The 12,359-nt window shown below is 42.2% G+C and overlaps 1 protein-coding gene across 8 annotated transcripts in view; it reads left to right on the top strand.

Moving 5' to 3' along the window:
• The first annotated feature begins 5,477 nt into the window (after positions 1 to 5,477).
• SRRM3 (serine/arginine repetitive matrix 3) overlaps positions 5,478 to 12,359 on the top strand; it is a 598,168-nt gene continuing 591,286 nt past the window's right edge. For 3 of the 8 annotated variants that reach the window (XM_073665429.1, XM_073665424.1, XM_073665427.1), the window contains exon 1: positions 7,577 to 7,976. The gene's annotated coding sequence lies outside the window, so the exon portion shown is untranslated. Of the gene's footprint in view, positions 5,600 to 7,568; positions 7,977 to 9,274; positions 9,404 to 12,359 lie in introns of those variants that run through there. The other 5 variants (XM_073665425.1, XM_073665430.1, XM_073665431.1 and 2 more) reach the window with 5 other exon arrangements.

Here is a 12,359-nt window from a genome sequence, read left to right as displayed (position 1 = left end):
TGCTCTGACTCCTTTGCTCGCTGCTCCGGCAGCCTTGCTCCGCTCTGACCCTTTTGCTCACTGCTCTGGCAGTCTCGCTCCGCTCTTATCCTTTTGCTCACTGCTCCGGCAGTCTTGCTCCTCTCTTGCTCACCGCTCCAGGCGGTCTCGTCCTGCTTTACTCTTGCTCACTGCTCCGGCAGTCTCGCTCAGCTCTGACCCTTTGCTCACCGCTCCTGGCGGCCTTGTCCTGCTCTACTCTTGCTCACCGCTCCTGGCGGTCTTGTCCTGCCCTGTTCTCGCTCACCTCTCTGGGCGGCCTCACTCTGCTGTGTTTGTCCGCCACATCTGTGGGTCCTATCCCGCCAGTGTCCCTACCTGCTAGTGCCTCCCTGTCTGCACTCTAGCTGTGCTTGCCTGTTCCCCTCTGCCTGTATTGTTCCTGAGTCCCAGTGTGTACTGGGTCCTATCCCGCCTGTGTTCCAACCTGCTAGTGCCTCCCTGTCTGCACTCTAGCTGTGCTTGCCTGTACCCCCCGGCCTGCATACCCGCCTGCCTGCATACCAGTCGTGCCTGCCTATACCCACCAGTCTGTGCGCCAGCCTAACTAGCCTGTTCCTGTATTCCCCTGTGTGGGTCAACAGCCGTGTCCGGGGTCTGTCATGGAGTAGCAGCTGGTCCCTCTGCTTGGTTCCTCCTTGGTGCACTGGCGTCGTATGCCGTCGTGCGACCCTGGTCGGATCGGGTGAATACCTAGTTACGCCCCTCCAGGCATTCACTCTCCGGCACGGTCCAGTGGAATCACACGCACACGCCGCTCAGCCCGGGCGTGTGCATTACAATAGGTGCAGGGTAAAGAACATAAACAGCAGAGAGATAAACCCTAGCTGGTCTTTCACTGTCTGACTTAGCAGCAGTATGGCTGGACATCCAAATGAGACAATACCAGCAGGAAATATCAGCAGGGGGAAAGTATATGAAGCCGCACATGAAAGGTGATAGGGCAGACAAATGAGTAAATGAAAACACCTGTTACCCTAAAAAGACTGAAGCAAGGATAACAGAACAAAACACCTAGAGAAAGGTGTATCTGCTATGACTCGGCGGACAGAGAAGCCGACCACAAAGCACAGGCTCAAGGGTTCAAACTCAGACGCATGACAGGGCCTCAGCATCCCCACTCATAATAATATCATAGGAAAGAGAGTATAAATATTAATATTTTCTGCTAATACCTTACAGGAGCCAAAAAATTGACCCTATTATTTTGTAGATAGCAAAAAGGTGAGCATGGGTCAGTATAACTATACAGGGGGATGAAGTAATTTATTCCATTATTTCTTTTTAGGGGTAAACCGGTGGGCATTACTACTGTGTAGGGGAACAAAGATAGATATTATTATTGTACATGAACACAAAAGGGACACTATTATTGTGTGAACCCTAAATAGGGCACTATTACTGTCTGAGGGCACTGAGAAAATAACTACGTATTACTGCATAAGGAGATTAATAATGTGCAGGGTACATAAGGTGACATTATTACTTTGTGGTGCACAAAGAAAAGTATTTTTTACTGTGTAGCACATCAACTGAATGGGTGAGAATGTTCCTTTCCACTCATAAAGTAGTTCTTTTTTTGATTGGTATGCTTGGTATGATAAAGGACTTCAACAAATTTGGTGACAGATAACCAATGTTCAATGCCATCAGTTTGCTTTGATTCTATTTGATATTGATGTTTAATATTTGAAGTATATCAGCCTGTATAAGGTCCGACCATTGTCATAACTACTTCTTTAGTTGATTGAGTAATATTACCCTAAACTACTGGTTGAAGATCTTTATACACTGTGGTGTTTCAAATCCTGTTAATCACCTTGTGTACTGGTTTTAATATACAAAGATCCTCTAGTCTTTTAGGTGACAGATAAAAGATGTCTCTGTGTTACATTTTACAGCCAAACCAGAACTCACACTTTGCACTGATGAGGGGCAGTATCCCGAAACACAGTGTCTGCAAATTCAGTTTCTGGTCTGGCTTATATCCTAAGTCATGTGATAAGGCTCGTTAAAGGATCACTATTGACTTTTATGATTGGAAGAAATGGTCAAGGCGGTCTGGGCTGAAATGAAAAGGAAAAATGAATGACAATGATCATCGAGCACACCACTGGTAAGTATCTCCACAGTATACACATACAGTACAGACCAAAAGTTTGGACACACCTCATTTAAAGATTTTTCTGTATTTTCATGACTATGAAAATTGTACATTCACACTGAAGGCATCAAAACTATGAATTAACACATGTGGAATTATATACTTAACAAAAAAGTGTGAAACAACTGAAAATATGTCTTATATTCTAGGTTCTTCAAAGTAGCCACCATTTGCTTTGATGACTGCTTTGCACACTCTTGGCATTCTCTGGATGAGCTTCAAGAGGTAGTCATCGGAAATGGTTTTCACTGCCCTGATGTTTTGGGGTTGCTTTGCTGCCTCTGGCACTGGACTGCTTGACCGTGTGCATGGCATTATGAAGTCTGAAGACTACCAACAAATTTTGCAGCATAATGTATGGCCCAGTGTGAGAAAGCTGGGTCTCCCTCAGAGGTCATGGGTCTTCCAGCAGGACAATGACCCAAAACACACTTCCAAAAGCACTATAAAATGGTTTGAGAGAAAGCACTGGAGACTTCTAAGGTGGCCAGCAATGAGTCCAGACCTGAATCCCATAGAACACCTGTGGAGAGATCTCAAAATGGCAGTTTGGAGAAGGCACCCTTCAAATATCAGGGACCTGGAGCAGTTTGCCAAAGAAGAATGGTCTGCAATTCCAGCAGAGCATTGTAAGAAACTCATTGATGGTTACCGGAAGCGGTTGTTCACAGTTATTTTGGCTAAAGGTTGCGCAACCAAGTATTAGGCTGAGGGTGCCAATACTTTTGTCTGGCCCATTTTTGGAGTTTTGTGTGAAATGATCAATGATTTGATTTTTGCTTCATTCTCTTTTGTGTTTTTTCATTGAAGACAAATTAAATGAAGATAATAATACCAAAGAATTTGTGATTGCAATTATTTTCAGGAATAAACTGAGTATTATCTGACATAATTGCAGGGGTGCCAATACTTTTGGCCACCACTGTAACATCTGTGATTAGTTCTTTAAGATGTTCGGAACAAGCTTCCTGGTGAGTTCCTTGTCTTAAAGACAAAGGGCAGTCACACCAAATTTCGATTTGATTTAGGTTTTTCTTTTGTTCATACAGTTTGCATTTTGCTAAATGATAAAAATCAACTATTAATACTTCTATTTTTGAAAGCATTTTCACTTTACAGCAATTTTCCACACCGGCTAAAACTCTTGAATAGTACTGTACATAAAAACCCCTCCGTAATCATTTCAATGCCACTTTCAGTGACTAACAGCGGCATTGAATGGTTAAATAGCAGCAATCGGAGCTAACTCCGGTCACTGCTGACAGAGAAGATGTTGGCTGAATAACACAGCTAGCATCTGCCCTGTATTGAGTGGACTCAGCTCCCGAGACCACACTGTACACACAGGTCCTGGTGAAGATGGAAGTGGACTCAGCTCCCGAGACCACACTGTACACACAGGTCCTGGTGAAGATGGAGAGTTACATTTATACTCCACAAAAGATTTAATAAATTCAACAGTGTTGTTATATTTTATAATGTCCGAGACTCCTCTCAGAATGTTCCTACTTTCTATTAAAAGGGGTTGTACACTATTAGGACAACCCCTTCTCTCTCTGAATGTTTTCTCCTGTTAAAATAAAAACATCTATACTTACCTCCCGTGCCGACATAGTTCTAGTGTTCCCGGGGCTCACGTGAGATTGTTATGTCACGTGAGCCCCGTGCCCAATCAGCGCTGGTGTCACTGTACCACCTTCGGACATATAAGTAATCAACAAGAAGTGAGCGGCCTGTCGAAGCTCTTGCTTTTATTTATGTCCCCCAGCTTATCTTTTCTCCTAATCAAAGGGTAGCTAGCATCAGAAAATGTTCTACTGTATAAACCAGGTTTTTTATGTTACATGTATTTAAAAAAAAAAAAAAAATTGGCATAGTTATTTTTTTTTCGTATCTAGATCTTTATTTAAAAAGAAACAAAAACAAATCCAAACTAAATTAGTGATCTTCCAATTTACACACTTGTCACTGTGGCTCTTTTTAAAAGACTCATACTCCCTATAATTTCAGGAAGAGTTTTTCGCAAGGCTCCTTATTATCAGAGGCAGGATTACAATGACAGGTACATCTCTATACGCAGCTAATAACACAGGTTTCCCCAATCATAATAGGCAATATAACAGCTCCCCTTCCTTCACAACGACCTTTGCACAGGTTCATTAGGCACTTCAATGCAAAAGTTAGGTTCAGGGTCTGTACATGTGTTGTTTCCTGAAACAAACTTGTAGTTAAAGTCTAAAAAAGCCCTAATGGCCAGTGTGAAAATTGCAACATTTCTTCTTTTATTTTTAATAGAGAGTGTATGATACGTTAAAAAAAACATTTGTCAACATTTTTTTACAAAATGCATATAACACAAAAAATGGAATTAAACATTAGATCATTTTCTGATGATAGATTCCTTTTAAGTGCATGACATAATTTCTATCCACATGATCTCTTTTGTGTGTGTGGATGACACATTATTTCCCCGGATGTACACACATGCACCTAGTATAACTGTCATACATACTCCAGCTTTCTTTTACACTAGTAAGGCTATGTTCACACACTCTTATTTTTAGTCTGAGCGCTGTCTGTGGAAAAAACTGACCTCACATGGACAGCACTAGGATTAACGCTATTCAGTGGGGCTGTTCAGGTAATTGTCTTTTTTTCTACACAGACCCAATGTGCGCGTGACAAAAATTACAGCATGCATTAGACTCTTCCGTATTTTGAATGAGACTCAACTATATCAAGTCTATGGGTGCACAAAAAAAAATCGCATCCTATATGGATCAACTGTACAGTATCTTATTTTTTGGATACATTACCATTAGTAACACAAGAAACTGTATTTGGTCCTGTAAATTGTATTCACCGCTGACGTATTAAAAACGAATTCAATATACGGATGGCAATACAGATGAAAACTCGTACGTTTTTTCTGGATGAAAACTGTATGATTTTTTATATGCTCATGTGAATTTAGCCTTACGCCATGTTCTCACGTTCAGTATTTTACATCAGTATTTGTAAGCCAAAACCAGGAGTGGGTGATAAATACAGAAGTGGTGACGTTTCTATTATACTTTTCCTCTGATTGTTCCACTCCTGGTTTTGGCTTACAAATACTGATGTAAAATACTGAAGGTGTGAACGTGGTCTTAGAGATAGGTTTTTACATGGTTATATAAGTGACAGCTATGGCAGCTCAGAGCATCTCTGCTACCTTGACAACCTGCCCTGACGTAGCCCTGGAGCTTGCGTGATCTGATCCTCTCCACGCTTTAATGACAGGGGGCGTTCCTCTCTCAGGACATGCGCTGTAGGAGGCTGAGGGATGCTGATGACAGCGTGGTCTTTGTTTTCTGTTTGCTTAATGTGTCTTCTGCGATGGATTATACCGGCAGGGTGAGTGCGGCTGATATTAACCATTACTTCACAGACATGTGCACTTTTTCTCTTATTTATGATCTCTTGTGTATATTTACACTAGACCTATGTATATCTTTCTATTGGATTATTGTAAGAGATAATATGGAATGAATATGGATCTTTATATGTATCATTTTAATGTCTAATGATGTCAATTAGTACTTTGGCATTATGGGTATACAAGGTTCACTTAGTCTAAGGCTACATTCGCACATCCATGTGACACATATGTCCATTTGATTCCTGTGACTAATAGTTTCATTGATCCATCCATTTCAAAAACAGATCCGTAGCTCTGGTCCGTGAATCTCAAGGCGTGTTCTATTCTCATCCGTTTTGCAGATCAGACTCGGCTATTAAAGTAAAACGGAAGAAACACAGGAAATGTACATTGTACTTCAGTGATCTGAGTTTCATCCATTTTTAACTGATCCATTGCTAAAAGTCAATGGAGAAAAAAAAAATATTCAGTGAAAGAAAACATGAGAAAAAAAAAGAATGAAACTAGGATGTTACACTTGAGAAAAAATGAGTCTGTTTCCTGAGAGTGATGAGCTGAAACACAGCATGTGCCTGGGACTTTGGGAGAATAAAACCACAGCTAAAGGATACAAGCACACATCTGCGTGTCACCATCAGAGAGAAATGGACTGATTTTTTTTCCAGGTGTTTATTCCCATCCGTTATTTTTTACTGAACTTTTTTTTATCTAATGACTCTTCACTAGGGATGAGCGGACAGTGGAAGTTCGGGTTCTAGTACCCGACTGAATTTAGTCCAAAGTTTGGTTTGTGTACCAGAACTGTACCCGATCTTGAACCCGACCCATTGAAATTATTATCAGAACATTGAACTCTGACTCTTTCTCTCCAGACTCCCGAACTGTGAAATGGACTTCCAGGAGAAGTCCGTGTTCGGAGTTCAGGTCAAGTTCAAACTTTTCAATTCGGGTTCACTCATCTTCATTCTTCACAATGTATCAGGTAAAAAAACTCAAATGGAACTCTGAAGTACAAGGTATGCCTTCCATATTCTGCCCATTTTACATGGATAGGCGAGTGTCATCCATGGAAAAGACTAGTACATGATGAACAGCCCTACTGACTAACATTGGCCAGTGCTGTCAGTGTGAGGTCAGTTCTTACTAGGCTGCAAACACGGTGGTGTAACTGCATCCTTATCAGAGTTGTGGAATGCTGCTGTCACCCCTTCCTTTGTACCTATGGGAGGCTTGTGTCCACCTCCCAGAGTGCTACTGTCATCCCTTCCTGGTGCCTATGGGAGGATTGTGTCCACCTCCCGGAGTGCTACTGTCATCCCTTCCTGGTGCCTATGGGAGGATTGTGTCCACCTCCCAGAGTGCTACTGTCATCCCTTCCTGGTGCCTATGGGAGGATTGTGTCCACCTCCCGGAGTGCTACTGTCATCCCGTCCTTTGTGTCTATGGGAGGATTGTGTCCACCTCCCGGAGTGCTACTGTCATCCCGTCCTTTGTGTCTATGGGAGGATTGTGTCCACCTCCCGGAGTGCTACTGTCATCCCGTCCTTTGTGTCTATGGGAGGATTGTGGCCACCTCCCGGAGTTCTACTGTCATCCCTTCCTCTATACCTATGGGAGGATTGTGTCCACCCCCCCCCCCCCCCTGGAGTGCTGCTGTCACCCCTTCCTTTGTACCTATGGGAGGCTTGTGTCCACCTCCCGGAGTGCTGCTGTCACCCCTTCCTCTGTGCCTATGGGAGGCTTTTGTCCATCTCCCTGAGTGCTGCTGTCACCCCTTCCTCTGTGCCTATGGGGGGATTGTGTCCACCCCCCGGAGTGCTGCACCCAGCTCCCAATGTGCAGAGCTGTTCGTACACATCTATACTGCAGCATTGCTCCCCGCCTATCTTCTATACTATAGGGCAATAATAGTCTCCTGTCTCCCATGCACAGTACTGAGCCCAACAGGGCAGACATGCTGCACTCCGCCGCCTAGCTCCTCCTCCAGTCTAGGTGGCACTGTGACGGAGAGCGCTGCTGGAGGCGCTCCGTACCTCTGCCGCGTGTCTATGGTAATGAGCTGTCCAGCACTTCAGCAGTGACAAGGGCTTTTCTAGAGCTTTGGAGGAGACGCATCCAGTTAGATGCTCATTGACTTCCATAGTTTCCCATCCTCGAAGTGCCGACCGGCTCCTGACAGCCGCAACATCCCAAGCTGCGCAGCCGGCAGCCAGAGCAGCAGCCCCGACCTAAAGACGGTTGAGCATCCCGAGGCTGCAGCCAAGAGCCCGGATCCCGCTCCGAGGGGCGACCCCTGAGCCTGATGGCCCTCTGAAGACATGGGAAGGCAGAGCAGCCGGGGCGCACATGACGGTAAGGCGCTGTCCTAGCACCACTGCAGTCTGACCACAAAGGCTGAGAGAGGGGTCTCCGTGTGCCGAGCCCGAGCATCCCCCGTCACCTCATGGGGCTTCTGGAGAACAGATGGCAGCAGCTGGGGGAGCTGGGAGGGGGATCGGATATCCTCCTAAATAATTTACACCTGGATTGTCCTGGGAGCGACACGGGGAAGCAACAGACGATTCACAGGGTGAACACTGGAAAAGTTCCGGATCACAGAGACAGGAATCAGGGGGCTGTGGGGGTCCTGACTCCAAGTTATTGGGGTCACTGGTCTGCGGAGGACTCAGTCCTGGGTCATACTGGTGGGCACTGCTCAGTAACAGGGCACAGTAAGGTCACATCATCTATCTATCTCATATCTATCTATCTATCTATCGATCTATTATCTATCTATCTATTATCTATCTATACAATGAAGAATGGCAGCGTTCCCATTAAAAAAAGTGAAGAGTTGTATTTATTCCAAGCCCATGTACACAACTTTTCAGCTCTGACAGTGAGCCTTTTTTCAAGGGATATTCATATCCATCTATCTATCTATCTATCTATCTATCCCATATCTATCTATCTATCTCATATCTATCTATCTATCTATCTATCTATCTCATATCTATCTATCTATCTATCTATCTCATATCTATCTATCTATCTATCCCATATCTATCTATCTATCTATCTCATATCTATCTATCTATCTATCTATCTATCTATCTATCTATTTATTATCTATCTATCTATCTTATCCTTATAGATAGACAGATAGCTGTATATACATTATTTAGATGTAATTATCTTTAGTGAGATATGTATCACTACAGTATCTATTTTTCTATCTAGCCACATCCATTTATATGACTATCTATCTATCTATCTATATACCTATCTATCTATTTATCTATCATCTATCTATCTATCTATCTATATTTTTGTCTTTTATTGTTATGTATTTATCTTTATTGATATATACCTATATCATTTTATCTGGATCTATTTCCTACTATCCATCTGCCTATATTTCAATTCTCTCCATATTTCCCTACGCATCTATCTATCTATCTATCTATCTATCTATCTATCTATCTTTTATCTATTTATCATTTTGTCCTTAATCTAGCATTTCCTTATGAAGCCATGGTTGTATCAACCAATGGTAACAGTTTCTCACTACACAGCTCTTGTGTTTAGTGCTGTTTGTACCTACACAGGGCAGAAAGCGTCATGTGCATTTGACCTTCCCAATGGTGGAAAGTTCTCATCACAAGTGTAAGGGAGCAGACCTGGCTCCGCAGCCTCTTCCTCTTCCCACGGTGCAGCATCTGCTCCATCTTGCAGGCTCCATTCACCAGTGACCTTTCTAAGCAGGAGCCCAATGTGTTGGGGAATTTAGTGAAGCACAGGTAGGAGTTGCTATTAGCAGCGCGGTATTAGTTTTACTATAATTAGAATGTGCAGGATGAGGAAATAACACAGTGTATTACAGTGTAAGCCCGAGCCCCAGGCAAACATGTAAAGAGATGGTTTATTTATTGTCAGGTAAATATTATTATTGTCATTCTATTATTATTGTCTTCCTGTAACAAAGTAAATTAGGAAGCTGTTTAGTAGCCGTTCTGCAGTCACAAGGAGCAATCAAAATAACATTGTTAATATAACGGCCGCATTATCCTAATATTATGAGAAAATGGTCACATCGTTCATAGTGTCATACATTCATTTTCATGGTTCTCTGAGGAACATCTTCAGTGATTTCACTATATTATTTATATAGCTATGAAGCAGACCTGGGTTTGCCAGAATTAAGGATGAGCTTGACATTTGCAGCAATATAATTTGTTATGGGGTTTTCTGTCAGTTGCCTTCGCTTAATAAGATTTTATGGGATGCTGAAAAGAACATAGAAATGACCAATTCAGCTCTGCTACACCGTTGTCATACTGTATTTTTACATGTGATGAACGTGCTCCATGGTGCCCGTTAGTTTGTGTTGTGTATGTGGTTATTGCCTTCATCCTCTATATAACTGTGATGATGTGTTCTGTGATATAGAAACTCCACTTTCTTGCCCACATGAATGTTTTTGTAAAAAAAAGCTGTGTTTCTTCACCGGGTTGAGTGGGAAAATGCATTTTCACTATTTATTGTGACTAATACAGACACAAAGCAACTAAATGCTTTCTCACATTCACACATTCCTGCATAGACAGCATTGCTTTATTTTACCGAGATACAGAGATTGTTCTAAGGAGCATTGCCCCGTGTCCAGGTGTGCGGCAGGAGATAAAAGCCACGGAAGATAGCTGCACTTGTATCTCTAGCAATAGATTAATCATCCCAAAAGACAACTTATATTATCTTCATTACGTATTCCACTACTTTATCTTTCTTTCTCTCTTTCTTTCTTTCTTTCTCTCCTTTTTTTTCTTTCTTCTCTCACGAGCTCTCTGTGTTCTTTCTTTCTCTCTTTCGTTCTTCCTTTCTTTCATTCTTACTTTTTTATTTTCTTTCTTCATTCTTTCTCCCTCTATCTTCTTTTTTTTCTTCTCTCACAAGCTTTCTATGTTTTCTTTTTCTGTTTCGTTCTTCCTTTCTTTCATTCTTACTTCTTTTTCTTTTTCTTTCTTTCTTTCTTTCTTTTTCCTCTCACAAGCACTCTTTATTCTTTCTTTCTTCCTTTTCTTGTCTCTTTCGTTCTTCCTTTCTGTCATTCTTCTTTCTATCATTCTTTCTTTTTCTATTTATCTAAAAACAGACTTGTATTTGTCTAGCTGTACAATAGGTGAAGAAAAATCCTCTTCTGGATTTGTTATGACCATTGGGGTGTGGTCTGAGGGCTTACACCCTTGTAGATATTAATAAATATTTAATATAAATTCTATTTATATATCTGTACAACTATATTTACCATCCTGTCTGTTTAAATCTATCTCAGTCTTACATCTCTGCTTCCGTTCGTTGTAAAGATGAAGCATTATGCATGTTTAATGGTCTTTTAAATAATAGAAGACAGGTATTGCAATTTTCATCTCAATGTTTGTCCTTATTTTTGCAGATATATTAAGCTTTAGATTAGTTTGGAATTATAGGGAATCTGTTAGCAGATTTATTTGCTCTATATCCCAGGAATATATATTGTAAACAGTTGGGTTAAGTGCCAGAAGAGACTATTATGTCTTGAGCATTTTACTCCTTCCTCGGCAGGTTTTCCTCCTTTTGGTTGCCTAGGATTGAGCATAAATGAAGGAGCCCATACATGTTCAATAGCTGTTGGACAAATGCCCCTTCAGCTGGCAGCTATGCCTCCTGACCCTCCTACTGCACACTTAGCTCTGTATGTGTTCTCAATGAGGAGATGGGAGTACACCGATGTCAGACACCTTGGGCAGTGGCTTATCTCCCATGAGATGTTGAAATTCGACATATGCGATCCTTCCAACATCACCCTCTGGGGAAGAATTAGAAGCATAATTATTGGGGGGGGGGGTTGCAGTCACACCTGGGCCCAGGAGCCTTTGGGGGCCCAAAAGGTCTCTCTGGCCCATATGAGAAATTGTTTCTATTAAAGACCCATGGTATTTAGGTTCCCTGTTGGAGATTTTACATTGGGGCCCACAAACTTCAAATTATGCAGCTGGTCAGAGGGCCTCCATTCACATTATTAGTCAACTGGTCCCACAGAAATCAGCCAGTGCCACTAAAATAGTGTGGTTTGGCCAATATTGCTCTAATGTGTATGGCCCCTTTATTGTATATACATGTGGCAGATATGTTACTGAGGTTTCTGCTACAGTCTCATTCATATTTTGGGTTAAAAATATTTTTTGCAATTAGGTTTCATTACATATTTTGCACCAATTGGCTTTTACAGGCTCTTTGTTTATTGTATTTTGTAGCCATAAATCAGCTGAGAAAAAGACATAAAAGAGTTACAAACTTTCCTGTTAGTCCATTAGAATGCACCCTTCATCCCTCATCTTGGTATATATGGCTCCCCTCATCCCCATCGTGGTATGTATGGCACCCTTCACCCCTCATCCTTGTATGTATGACCCCCCTCATTCCTCTTCCTGGTATATATTGCAACCTTGATCCTTCATACAGGTATGTTTGGCCCCCCTCATCCCCATCCTGGTATGTATGGAATCCTTCATCCCTCATCCTGGTATGTATGGCACCCTTCATCCCTCATCCTGGCATGTCTGGCACCCTTCATCCGTCATCCTGGTATGTATGACCCCCGTCATCCCTCTTCCTGCTATGTATGGCACCCTTCATCCTGGTATATATGGCACCCCTCATCCCTCTTCTTAGTATATATGGCCCACCTCATTCCTTATCCTGGTATGCATGGCCCCC

Source organism: Phyllobates terribilis, unplaced genomic scaffold (genome assembly GCF_046119375.1).
Source record: "Phyllobates terribilis strain yellow unplaced genomic scaffold, ASM4611937v1 Scaffold_2__4_contigs__length_985480577, whole genome shotgun sequence".
Lineage (NCBI taxonomy): Eukaryota > Metazoa > Chordata > Amphibia > Anura > Dendrobatidae > Phyllobates > Phyllobates terribilis.
This window is presented reverse-complemented; position numbering and strand designations above follow the sequence as displayed.